The 13,864-nt window shown below is 38.3% G+C and overlaps 2 long non-coding RNA genes across 4 annotated transcripts; one reads left to right on the top strand and one right to left on the bottom strand.

Annotated features, from left to right (window-relative positions):
- The first annotated feature begins 3,837 nt into the window (after nt 1-3,837).
- Nucleotides 3,838-5,574, top strand: LOC135780883 (uncharacterized). Its single transcript, XR_010545016.2, has 3 exons — nt 3,838-4,432; nt 4,994-5,130; nt 5,446-5,574. It is a non-coding gene; the product is annotated as an uncharacterized lncRNA (long non-coding RNA).
- On the bottom strand, nt 5,159-7,711 carry LOC135780882 (uncharacterized). 3 transcript variants are annotated; one of them, XR_010545014.2, is made up of 5 exons: nt 7,395-7,449; nt 7,025-7,118; nt 6,797-6,928; nt 6,622-6,722; nt 5,159-5,631 (listed from the first exon to the last, which is right to left on the bottom strand). It is a non-coding gene; the product is annotated as an uncharacterized lncRNA (long non-coding RNA). The 3 variants fall into 3 exon arrangements; XR_010545015.2 differs by lacking the exon at nt 7,395-7,449 and adding an exon at nt 7,660-7,711 and having other exon boundaries at nt 5,160-5,631; XR_010545013.2 differs by lacking the exon at nt 7,395-7,449 and having other exon boundaries at nt 5,161-5,631; nt 7,025-7,369.
- Between the last annotated feature and the right edge of the window lie 6,153 nt (nt 7,712-13,864).

Raw genomic sequence — 13,864 nt, forward strand, 5'->3', positions numbered from 1 at the left:
CTAGATAGGTACATTTCCTGAAGAAAATGTGAGTGGTGCTTGCCGTGGCAAAATTCTGGGGAACATATATGATTATACTCCAAGCCAAAAGTAAAACGATCCAACTCCTGTGTCTCTACGATGTTCTGATGCGAAGATATTAGGCTTTGTTTACTCTGTTGCTAGGGTACTGTATTTGGTTGCTAGGGAAAAAATTGGCACCCCATAATGATTACACTCTGAGTCACGAGTCAAACGGTCCAACCCCCGTGTCTCTACGATGTTCTGATGCTGAGATATAAGGCTTTGTTTACTCTGTTGCTAGGGTACTGTATTTGGTTGCTAGGGAAAAAATTGGCATCCCATAATGATTACACTCTGAGTCACGAGTCAAACGGTCCAACCCCCGTGTCTCTACGATGTTCTGATGCGGAGATATAAGGCTTTGTTTACTCTGTTGCTAGGGTACTGTATTTGGTTGCTAGGGAAAAAATTGGCATCCCATAATGATTACACTCTGAGTCACGAGTCAAACGGTCCAACCCCCGTGTCTCTACGATGTTCTGATGCGGAGATATAAGGCTTTGTTTACTCTGTTGCTAGGGTACTGTATTTGGTTGCTAGGGAAAAAATTGGCATCCCATAATGATTACACTCCGAGTCACGAGTCACACGGTCCAACCCCCGTGTCTCTACGATGTTCTGATGCCGAGATATAAGGCTTTATTTACTCTGTTGCTAGGGTACTGTATTTGGTTGCTAGGGAAAAAATTGGCATCCCATAATGATTACACTCTGAGTCACGAGTCAAACGGTCCAACCCCCGTGTCTCTACGATGTTCTGTTGCCGAGATATAAGGCTTTGTTTACTCTGTTGCTAGGGTACTGTATTTGGTTGCTAGGGAAAAAATTGGCATCCCATAATGATTACACTCTGAGTCACGAGTCAAACGGTCCAACCCCCGTGTCTCTACGATGTTCTGATGCCGAGATATAACTGTTTGAATTTTAAGTTGCTAGGGTGCTCAAAAGTGGTTGCTAGGGGCGTGGCTTAATACCTATGTAAGGATCCTGAGAGACTGATTGGGTGCCTGAGTAAAATGAGCCCACCCCCATGTCTCTGTGAAAGTGTGATGCAAAGATATCCATCTGGGCATTTTATAATGGCAGTCTATGAGAGATGTTGCTAGGGTGCCCAAAATTGTTGCTAGGGGCGTGGCTTAATAGCTCTGGGATGATCCTGAGAGACTGATTGGATGCCCGAGTGAAATGAGCCCACCCACTTATCTCTATGACACTGTAAAGCAAAGATATCCCATCTGGAACTGTTTTATTCCCTTATATGGGCATGTTTCCTGCCCCATTATAAGTCAATGGGAATTTTTGGGTGCCTCTTACACCCCAGGGGTACAACTTACACCCCATTGTGATCCATGTTCTTACAGAGCCTACCACCCTCTTCAAATGTTGTAACCCACATGTTTCTATAAAATCCTCTAGCGGAGCTATGACCTGTCAAAGTTGGGCGCAATGTTAAGTCAATGGGATTTTTCGGGTGGTTTTTTGCCCCCCTTTCAGAAATCCTGCACCCGATCCCTTATAAAAGTCATAGCACACCTCTCCTCAATAATCCGGTTGATTTGAGCCCTCTTTCGTGGGACTACGTTAAACCGTGCGGGACGAGTTACGCGCCGAAAAAGTGTCCAGAAAAAGAAGAATAATAATTATAAATAATAAGTATGAGCAATAGTAATAGTGATGCCTTGCATAAATGCAAGCACCACTAATAATAATAATAATAATAATAAGTATGCAAGATAGTAATAGTGATGCCTTGCATAAATGCAAGCACCACTAATAATAATAATAAGTATGCAAGATAGTAATAGTGATGCCTTGCATAAATGCAAGCACCACTAATAATAAGTATGCAAGATAGTAATAGTGATGCTTTGCATAAATGCAAGCACCACTAATAATAATAAGTATGCAAGATAGTAATAGTGATGCTTTGCATAAATGCAAGCACCACTAATAAGTATGAGCAATAGTAATAGTGATGCCTTGCATAAATGCAAGCACCACTAATAATAAGTATGAGCAATAATAATAGTGATGCCTTGCATAAATGCAAGCACCACTAATAATAATATCCCTGAGCAATAGTAATAGTGATGCTTTGCATAAATGCAAGCACCACTAATAATAAAAAGCCCAGTAAGAACAGTACAGCGCATTTTCAATGCACTGTAATAAGGCACACATTAACTTCTTTAGATAGATAAACACATATTAAATCTTTTACTGCAATACTACTTCTAAGCAAACACTTTAATCATTATTAAAAACCATCTGTTAGGAAAGAAAACACACACACACACACACACACACACACACACACACACACACACACACACACACACACACACACACACACACACATACATACACACAGGAGATTCTGTTTCTTCAAGGTTGAGCTGCCCTGCCCCCATTAAGTTATTCTGTATGCAACCTTCATTTCATTGGTTAATACAAATTTATCAAAGACAACATCTTATATTTATTACATCAATTATTCAATGATTAATACTGATTAAGTAAGAAATACATTGCACATTTTATCCTGTGAACATTAAAGCATTAGTTAATGACATATTTGCCTGTTTGCTTTCCCCCTCAGGCCTCTCTCTTATCTTGATCTATACCAGGCGTAAATTCCTCGCTAATCCTCCTTACAGCACACACACAAAAACTGGTAACTCTCCACTCTCAAACATAAACACCTCATTTCTACATAATAGCTCAGTGCATATATGAAACACACAATGTTTATAGAATAAAATGATCAATTAAAGAAATATAAAAATGGAACAAAATCAATTTCCACAGTCCTTATTTGGACATCTTTGTAACTTTAACACTTTTAGCAATCAGCATGAAATGTAGGCAGTAAATATGTAAAACATAATTATTCAACAACACAACAGTACTCCATTGTTCATGAATTGGTTAAATGCATTCATTAGTTAAACATACTAATTTTCACTTTCTCTAAATATAACATAGTTATAAAGCAAACGACTTGTTTATTGAAACCATCTGTTCTGTGTGTTTTCTCTTCAGGGCTTTGTTCCTACCCCCAACTGGAACAGCCTTTCCACTCACACAAACAATCTCTCACATATCTCAGCACAAAACGCATAATGGCACATATGGATTATAACATAACATACTGATTAATAAAACAACATAAAAATCCCACACTACCGGAAGGTATTTATTTTTCCTGTCTGATACCGATGTCGATACCACAACTTTGAGTGAGTATCTGTCGATACCGATCCAAAACCATTTCTATCAACAAATTGCTTCTGTTCTGATAGCATATCAGAAATCTTTGGATGCTTTGCAGCTACAATAAATTAGTATCAATGTATGGTGTACAAATGCCATGAATCCGGGTGAATGAGTATCACTTTAAATGCAGAAGTGATGTCTACTTTGCCAACCGAGCACTGCAACTGGCATCTTTGATAAGGGTTATAGCTTGGTCAATGCCATGATAGTGGAGAGAACTTCTTGGAAAGCGTTTAACAGAAACCATGTTGCTGCAATTTGAAATACAATCTGTATACTGACAGTAAATGCGTGTGCACATAATGCTTAACCAGTTTTGGGGCGTAGTTAAACTACTACATTTTTCTGTAGCTTGATGGTAATGCAGTTACTTTAAAACAGTTTAACTTTGGCAGTAGTTTAATACTTTTGCCAACAAGTAATGATATAGTGTGACAAGATGCTACATTTGCGTTGTTGTGGTTCCGCAATTACTTTTTGCATGAGCGCTGCAGGCCTTTATTATATTGTTTGTGATAAATATGAGGGATGACGACAGAATTAGAAGATGTAGAGACTTATTGTTCAAGTTTATTTAAAGAGCACCAATTATGCTAATAAATTGGCACGTTAGCACGTTATTGCAATATCCCATAGTACATACATGTTATTAAAACTTGAACTAATGCATTGTGAGTCTTATAAATTGCTTACATACCTCACCGATTTCCCACTGTCTGGAAAACGCTCGGTTTAGTTCCTGTCTCCGCCTCCCAAAATGTCTAGTGTAATCGGATTGGTCAGATGACTACTCAACTGTTATTGGTCAACTGGGTTCGGCGTGTGTTTGAAAGGTTACGCCCCTGACTACGCGTGGGTTGACACAGATTCTGACTGAGAGTCACAGGCAACGTAAACAAGCGCTATATTTCTCTATAAACGATGGTGTCTGTACTGCCTTACCACTTCAAGCTCGATCCAGAGAGTTCAGTAGGCCGTTACGATATAAACGATCTCCGTCAATGAATGCGATTGGATTTAACTTTTTTAGGTGTCCTTAGCTCTGCCAGAATGCTAAACGAAGACGAAAATGTGTTGCAAAGACATCCAAAAGGTAATTATAACGTACTACATAACTATATGGAAACACCAAATGTAGCACATAGAAAGTATTTGTTGAAATGATTATAAAACTATTTCACTTGTTAACATTATTTTACTATAGTAAAATTTTTATAATAGACTGCTTACATACTATATTACTGTGCAAACTATATGGAAACACCAAATGTAGCACATAGAAAGTATTTGTTGAAATGATTATAAAACGATTTCACTTGGTAATTTCTACATTATTTTACTATAGTAAAATTTATTATAAAAGACTGCTTACATACTCTATTAATGTGCAAACTATATGGAAACACCAAATGTAGCACATATAAAGTATTTGTTGAAATGATTATAAAACGATTTCACTTGGTAATTTCTACATTATTTTACTATAGTAAACTTAATTATAAAATACTGCTTACATACTCTATTACTGTGCAAACTATATGGAAACACAAAATGTAGCACAAAGAAAGTATTAATTGAAATGAATGTTAGTTCTACATTATTTTACTATGGTAAACTTTATTATGAAAGACTGTGCTATGTTTTTACTTATTAGGTTTTAAGGAGAATGCAACAGGTTCCAGGGCCTCTTACCTGCGTGATTCATCATCCAGGTTTTGCACAAATTGTCTAAATCCCTACACACAGAACATTTATTGTACCGACTATAAGCCTTTGAGGTGCAGGACTAGAGTAAGTTTTATTACATTTTTAAACCAATAACACTAAAGTATCATTATAGTAACAAAGTACCCAAAAGAACAAAAGATGTAACTTTAAAGAAAATATAGTAGTCAGTCAAAAGTTTATTTATTACAAATATATATTTAAATGTTAAACAATATACAAATAAACATACTTTAGTAACCATATTGTGCTCTTTCAAAAATTGTTCAATTCACTTCTTACAGCTATCTATTCAGATAAATGGCATATCAAAGCTTTGTCAGCTGATGCTATCTAAGATGACACTTTAGGGTTATCATCCTGTCGTGTGTTGTTCTCCAGATATGCTTGGAGCTTCCTGATCGGAATGTTGGCTTCCGACGACCCCTGCACTGAAGATGGCATGCAATCACGTCCTCCTTTGAAGGTCTCTCAAACTGTGATGCCAGGTCCATTGGAATCGGGGTTTCCTTCAGCTTATCTTCAAATACCTCATCAAACACAAGCCTGTTCACATCCTCCACATAACTGTAGAAATATTGCAGTCAATAAATCTTTTGTTTTGATAATTTATTTCCCTGCTTCATACATTAAGTTTTTAATTATGAATGTATTTGAAATAAAACATTACTGCTTACGGTATGCAGGGGCGGAGTGGCAATCGGGAAAGTCGGGACTTTTCCCGGTGGGCCGGTAGTGTTTTAAGGCCGCGAAGGCGGGTCTGGTAATAGCCGTGCTTTCAGTCTTTAGTCGTGCACTCCGGCCACACTAAAACCTATTTATCATATATTTAATATGCTTCAGCGCTCAAAATGTATCTGGCCGCACCGCTCTCTCTATCAAGCCCGTCTCCCCTGGAGTTCTATCAGCCAATCAAAAAATAAAGAAAGAGGCTACACAATAGCCAATCAGAAAATAGGACTGTTGTATCTGGGTAAGATTTAACGCAACAACCAATAAAAAGCATAGCCTCGCACATCCATCGAGGAATGGAGCTCCGAGCATCACTTTGAGCAGCACAGAGTAAGTCTGATCTCCTGTTTTAATGTTACAACAAATGCACATCTTTGACACAAACAATGACAACTTGACTGCTGTTAGAGAATGTTTCCCAGATAATCAGCATCAGTTTTTCACGAGTGTATGTAACTTAGCCAACAGTTTACAGCCTGTTCACTGACAACACCTGCTCAGAACATGTAAGTTGCGTTATATTTTCGTTATCACACGATGACTGACATTTTGTCACATAAAACATCTCTCTCCAAACAGGCTTAATAATTTTATAAGCAACTGCTTTGCAACCATAGTAAGCTTAATCTTACCTAAAACTAGGGAACTGTTGTTGACTTTAAGATCTTTTAAATAATAGTTATTACACTTGGTATTTCATGTTGTTGTGCAGTCATTTTATTGTAATTTTAGATTTCAGCATTTGCTTATTTTTTTTTGACCATGGAGGGCTGGTGGTCTATGAAATTTCCCGGTAGATTTTTGGGTCCCACTCCGCCCCCTGACGGTATGTCATTTGTGTGTTTTGGGAACATAGCCTTGTACTTTCCCTCTCCTGCTTTTGTTACGGCTTGGTGACATTGTAATGGATGGCTGCAAGGTACAACCTGTAAAAATATAACCTAATATAAGTAAATACTACCGTACTTTATTTAACACAGTTACTAAAATACTTAAATACCTGCACAGCATTCCAATAAATGGGAAAGTCACATTTTTTGCTGCAAATCTGAAATCTCAGGCTACGGACGGCAAAGGCATCCACTGATGATGGTGATGGAAACATTGTGAAACGATGCTACTGCCTGGGTTCCTATGATTATGCAGAGAAAAAACTTTGTCATCATCAGTTATACATTTAAGACTGGTAGTGGTTTCACTAGCTAAATACATCATGTGTGTTACACACCTTTGCTCCTCATATGCCAGTCTGACTCCTTGTACTGTGTGTAATGATGTTGCATGTTTGCATACAGTGTAGAAGGATGTGTCCAGCTGCGAATCTAGGATATAGACAAATAAAACAAACATGTATTCAGTCAAAAAGACATATTATAACAATAGAGTACAACGACTATAAATCGTTAGACTATTCATTAAAACGTAAATGTATTACATATTACATGGCCCAACATTAGCAACACACATTACGTGTTTACTTCGTTTCAAAATCTAAGAAAGCTTCAAGTAAATACAACAGTAAAATACATATAACTTTAAACAAATCATCTGTACTTAGAGTTTCTTGACTTGAGTTTGATCATGAGAACAAACTTTACCGGTAACAGTTTAGCTAGAACAGCTTAGCAAGTTTGTAAACACGTCTAAATAAACATCGATAAAAACGATAGTCTGCATAATTCAACATACACGTGTGTAAATATGGTACGTTGTTTATGAAATACATTATTACAACACAACACAATTAGCTTGCAAGCTTAGCTCTACACATAGATATATATCTGAGCTCTACACATTATGTTAATCTCCGGTTACCGGTAACGTAACTTACAGTAAAGGCAAATAATAAACATGAATACTTACAGCCTGTGATCCAGAAGTGCACGGTAATCCAACTTTCAGGAGGAGACGTAGCGCAGCTTCGGTTCATGAGAAGCAGTTATTGTGAAAACTCCGTGAACAACTTCTGACTGGATTTTTCCGGAACCGTATTAAACATGATGTCCTCTGTGTACGTCCATAAAGTGCTATTTTGCCCTTGCATCTAAAGAGACAGCGTCTACTCGAGAGATTTAATCGCTTAAACAATGAAACAAGAGTTTGCAAACAGGGTCAAAGCAGGGACTCCCAACCTCCGCCATTTTAGCTCTCTTCTGACTCAGCGCTCTCCACCCTCGTCTTTGAGGGCGTACCCAAGCAAAGCAGAGAGGGCTGAACTATGATAATGTTGGTCTTATCTACGTCACCAATCCCAGGAAGTAAACTGTTGCCTACAATCCGAGTGTTTTTTGTAGTCCTCGAACGTTACAGACGATAACTCGCGTCATCGTTTTCTTTGAGGTATGTACTTTTTGAATATCGTTAGCATGTACTAATACAAACTTACACACAAAAGGATGTTTAAAAACGTGTATCTCATAATAGGTGCTCTTTAAAAAAAAAAAAAGGCAAATGGACTGCATTTATATAGCCATGCAAGGCACCATATCCAGCTCGTCGGGAGCAGCTGGGGTTAGGTGTCTTGCTCAAGGACACCCCGACACTTGGTCAGGTGGAACCGGGGATTGAACCACCAACCTTCTGATTTCTAGACAACCTACATGAACCACTGAGCCACTGCCGCCCCAGGTCTTTATTATAGCCAGTTATATTCAACAATTTATTAACAAACAATAACAATATAGCTTACACATTCGTAAGTAAACTTTGCTAACCAAACCATTTATCTGTATCAAAAACTTCAACAAAATTAATAAGTTTGGGTGTCCACTGTACAGGTGTTCTTGATGGCAATTGAGCTTTACCTCCCTTTTTCACCTTCTGCTTGCCTTGGCTGATTTTTGTTAGTTCCCTAGCAGTCTCAATCTTGGGATTCTGTAAGAGCTCATACAATGGTTTTGCTAACCTAGAGAAATCTTGAATAAAAGATCTGTAGTAACTTAGAAACCCTAACAGAGTTCCAACTTCCCCCACAGTCTTAGGTTCTTTCTTTTTCAGTTGTAATTCTGCCTCGAGATCCTTTGGGTCAACTTTGATGCCTTCTCCTGAAACCATTCGTCCAAGATAACGTATTTGCTGTCTGAAAAGTTCACATTTCTTTGGACGAAGTTTGATGCGAAACTCTCGCATTCTGCACAGCACTTGCCTAAGGTCATCAACAAGCTCGTGAAAGGTTTTTGAGTAGCAAAGTACATCGTCCAAGTATGGAGAGCAACATTTGTCTCTAATACCATCCAGAACACTTTCCATGCACCTTTGGAAGGCTGTGGGAGCATTAGTCAATCCAAAGGGAATACGTTGCCACTCATAGAGTCCCCAGGGGGTGCTAAAAGCAGTCATGTGTCTTGACTCCTCATCCACAAAGCCTTGATGATAAGCACTACCCTGGTCAAGGATTGAGAACCACGTAAAACCTCCTAGACTGTCGAGCAGATCTTGTATTCTAGGCAGTGGATGTCTGTCAGGAATTGTCTTTTTGTTTAGCTCCCGATAGTCAACACATAGCCGTAAGCTACTGTCTTTCTTACGAATGCAAACAACAGGTGATAAGTAGGCAGAGGAAGACTTTTTTATCCAGCCTCGGTCAAGAAGATTTTGGACGTACTCTTTCACTTCCTTGTACAGAGGTTTTGGAATTGAATTATAACATTTCTGGACTGGAGAGTCATCTTTCAAATTGATTTTCAGCTTTAGGTTCGGGATACATCCTATATCTCCATCCTTTTGAGTGAAGACATCAGATTCCTCATAAAGCATTTGCCTAACTATCTCCTGTTCTTGTCTTGAAAGATGCCCTAAATCGACAGGTGGGTGCCACTTAACTGTTCTTTCAGCAGGTAAATTGACCGGATTGTTCTCTTGACTCAGTTGATATACAAGAGCAGCATTTTCTCTATTGTTGGGTTCCCTATCTTTACCAACACTGTGAGTGAGAGGTAGTACTTCAGATACCGGAGCAAGAGTGCCCAACACTGCTCTTGAAGAGAGGTAAATGTCATGTTGGGTGTGATTCAGAACAGGAATCTTTGTGAGTAAAGTTTCTGGACCCAGAAACTTTACTCACAAGGTGGACGAAACTCACAGTATTCCTTGTAGCTCAATTCCCAGATCACACTGGTCTTCCACGTTGCCAACCTCAGCACTGATACCAAGATCCGAATCCCGGACGACGAGCCCCCAAAATGTTACGGACCTCGATAAGGAAGAGTCGAGTTAATAACTGTAAATTTGATAAGAGAAAGCAGATATCATGCATCAGTGTTCTGGCACTTTTATTACTGATCTTTTTTTTAATAACCAGGAACAGGTAGGTATAGTTTTCAATTAACAACATGAACAATTCAGTTTTTTTGCTTCCACAGAATTAATTGTCATTATTGTATTCATTTAAAATCTCAGAAGATTAACTTGAATACTCAGTAAGATAATTTCAATATTTACTCTACAGTGTCAAAGTACATGCATCGTTGGTAAACACAGAAATTAAAATGTTCAATTTTACTGTTTCAATAAACATCTCATGAAACAATTATTCTCTTCTCTTCATGTCATTACATACAAGAGTTTAACACACAATATTCAAAACTTACAACACTTTTGAAGATGGCAAAATTAATTATAATCAATGTTACTTTCATCCTTTTACCTTTTTGCATTCACATGGCTGCTTATTGTTATATTACACTTCCACACAGCAAATGGTAACATACATTAATCAACATAACACCATATTTGATATATCAGTCCATCTAACTTGAAAGAAAAACATGGCTGCTGGTCGCCATTTTACATTTCTTTGCAGCACATGGTGAAATACATCAATCAATTTAACACAACATTAGATTTAATATCAATCCACCCAACATACATTTAACTTATGCATTACGATTGCACATCTCTTAGATTTAACCAATATTTTAAAAGATATGGCTTTTCCTAACTTTATTTTAACCCAATTTACTCTTTAACACGTTGCCTGAATCAAACAATAATTAAACATGTCATATAACAACAAATCCTAACTTTTATCCAGACATCCATCATTAATATTCTCTTATAAGACACTTACATGTGGATTTTAGTTAAATATTGGTTCTAAACAAGTCCAACATACCTGTAAATTTGATAAGAGAAAGCAGATATCAGAAGTTCTGGCACTTTTATTACTGATCTTTTGACCAGAACGTAACTACTCTCTATTTTCAATGTGTCATGCGCCCTCTACAGGCTGTTTACCTACATATCTTTAAAAGAACCTGAGATAAAAAAAATTTAGGGGTGTTTTTATTTCTTTTTTTTTACTAAGAGTCTATCATTTCCAGCCCTCTACACTTGTCAATACGTTTTAATGTTAAATACATTTTTTGCCCATCAGTCATCTCTTCAGTTCTTGCATAACCAGCACGGCAGCTTACTGATGTGGAATGTGTACTATTCGGCATGCACATGCTTAGTTCGGCTCATTGTCTGATGCGTCCAAAGGAAACTGTTCTAAATTCAGTTTACCCGTGGCTTAGGAACAGCTGTATCAGTATGTGTGCTGTCAGGAACACGCATGCTCATTATCAACAAGGCTCATCAGGTCTCAGTTCAGTGTCATGTTGAAATAACTGGGAGCTGTTATGAAAGGTCTGTATGGTAAATAGATTATTCAGTGATTATTGTCTTATTTCAAGTCAGAATGACTGTTGAGCACATCTGAAATCGAGTAACTTGAAATCATGCTGTTTGGAGACGCCAATGTTTTAAAAACGATTCAGTCTGATTTGGAGTACTGGTTTAACCTGTTCGATTAGAAGAATAGGTTTGAGAGAACAATTAGTTTACAAGCAGATATCATTAATTTTCACAAAAGATATTTAGGGATGGGAGATTTTTAACGTCTTTGGATTTAAACTCTACTTGCGTCGACAAAAAGAACACCTTGAAACAATCAATACTTGATTTTTTTCCCAAATGTTTTACACTTTATACAAAAAATTGCAAAGGTTTTCTTAAAATATGTTTAAGAAAAAAGATTCATTAAACTTAAGCCATCAAATAAAGGTGTATTCTGTGTTTTTCATTTATTTAGGGCACAGACAGACCTGCAAAAGGCCCTGTCCCAAATGGCACACTCCGGACTTGTGGTCCTCCTCAGAGTCCACACTTTGATGACATCACGTAGTCCAGACTTTAGGGACCCTTGATGCGAGTCCACGTGGGTGCACCGGAGTCGTATTTTGGGACAGACTCGAGCATCACACCGGAAAATAGGTAGAGAAGTTGCCCGTCAGTGTGAACTCCTCCCTTCCGTCGTCTGATTGGTTCGATTGCCCTTTTGCAAGGACTTCTGGGTTGGCAAAGTGCGCGAAGCCTGCTGCAGTGCGGGCTTCGCTGAAGACCGCATCAAGGGGGCAAAGGAGGCGCTGATGAGCACACTTCAAAGCGTAAAAATGACAGATGGGACACCCTACGGACTCGTAGACTAAGCGAGAACGCGCAATTTAAGGCCACGAGACCGAAAGTCCACATGAAGTGCGCCATTTGGGACAGGGCCAAAAAGGTGACAGTGTCGCACGCACGGGGGGGGGGGGGGGGGGTAGGGTTACCCCAGCTCTATATTTTTGTGATTTAAATATGATTCTGAGCGTGACTTAACAAAAATCAGCATACTTTAATCAAAAAACATTGTTAAAACATCCTTGAAGCTTAAAGAGAATGACACATTTAATATTTTACAAATGTTTTTATTTACAACTCACGGAAACGCCTGGAAGTGTTGTGAAGCATGACACTGAAATAAAAAACAACAAGAGACAGACAGAAATGAAAAAAATATATTTTGCTGATGTTCGTGAAAGCTTCGTGCGACAGAGCCACTTTGTCCTCAGCCGGCGTCTGTGCAAGGTTGACGATGACGGGCCATTGTGAATGGCAGTGAGTGCTCCACCAAAGTGCCCAGAACCATTGCCTGAAAGTAAATTAAAACCATTAAAATATAACCTTGCAAACTATCATACATAGGACTAATATGATAAAACAACGTGTCTCCATACTGTATGGCTGATATGCAGTGAATATCAAAATACATTTCTGTTCAATAATTATAATAATAATGCATTTTATATGTAGGGCTCCTTACATTGAATAAACAATCTCAAAGTGCTAGTGTTCATAATGTAAATTCAACTAACAATACAATGTAAAGATTTCATTGACAGACTTTGATGCAAAATGTAGCCCTTTATTATACAGAAATTGGTTGTTGGTGTATTATCCTAGGACAACACGCTCGCCAGATTGTTTTATCTAAACAGCCCTATGTTGTTAAAAATTACTGTTTACCAGGTATACAGCCACCAGGAATGAATGGGGCTAGGCTAAATCCTAAAACATTCACAACGCGATGTAGAAAGATTAAGTGCATGAATTGAAAAAAAATAGGTATGTATTAATTAGTCTAAGTTGAGGTAAAAACATAAGAAAATATTGAAAAAGGGTGGGTTTTCCTTTAACATTACTCTCGCATCAGCTGTTGTGTAAACAGTCACATTTACCCACACCACGAACGACTGCCTGCGCAAGCGCGCACCACAGCCACCATAATGAATAAGTTACTCAGGGTAACGTTAGCTCAGAATTCGATTAGTAGCCGTATATCTCGGAACTCCGGGCAGAACACCCGGGTAACGATAAGCCTAGCTAACATTCGTCCTGCTAAGTTAGCTAACATTAGTCATTTTGCTCGAAGCATAGGCAAACTTTATGCAAGGTCTACGTTTGTGCATTACTCGGCGTTGACTCGTTCCTAAAAATACAATATAAGCGGTAGCTAACGCTAATTAAATCAAGCAAACAACTAGTTGTCGTTTTTGGTCCAAAAAAGTTGACTTACCTCAAATAAGATGGTTCCTTCACGTTAAAAGTGTCCATCAGACTCGCGTGGTAGAGGTGTGTCTCTCATCCAAAGGACCGCGCTGTCTTCAAGATTCTGAAGGAAGTGCTAAGATTCCGATTGGCCCAGAGGAAAGCATGCTAAGATTCCGATTGGCCCAGAGAAATGTCAAGTATAAGAATTATCCAATAA

This window comes from Paramisgurnus dabryanus, chromosome 23, assembly GCF_030506205.2.
Source record: "Paramisgurnus dabryanus chromosome 23, PD_genome_1.1, whole genome shotgun sequence".
Taxonomy (NCBI): Eukaryota; Metazoa; Chordata; class Actinopteri; order Cypriniformes; family Cobitidae; genus Paramisgurnus; species Paramisgurnus dabryanus.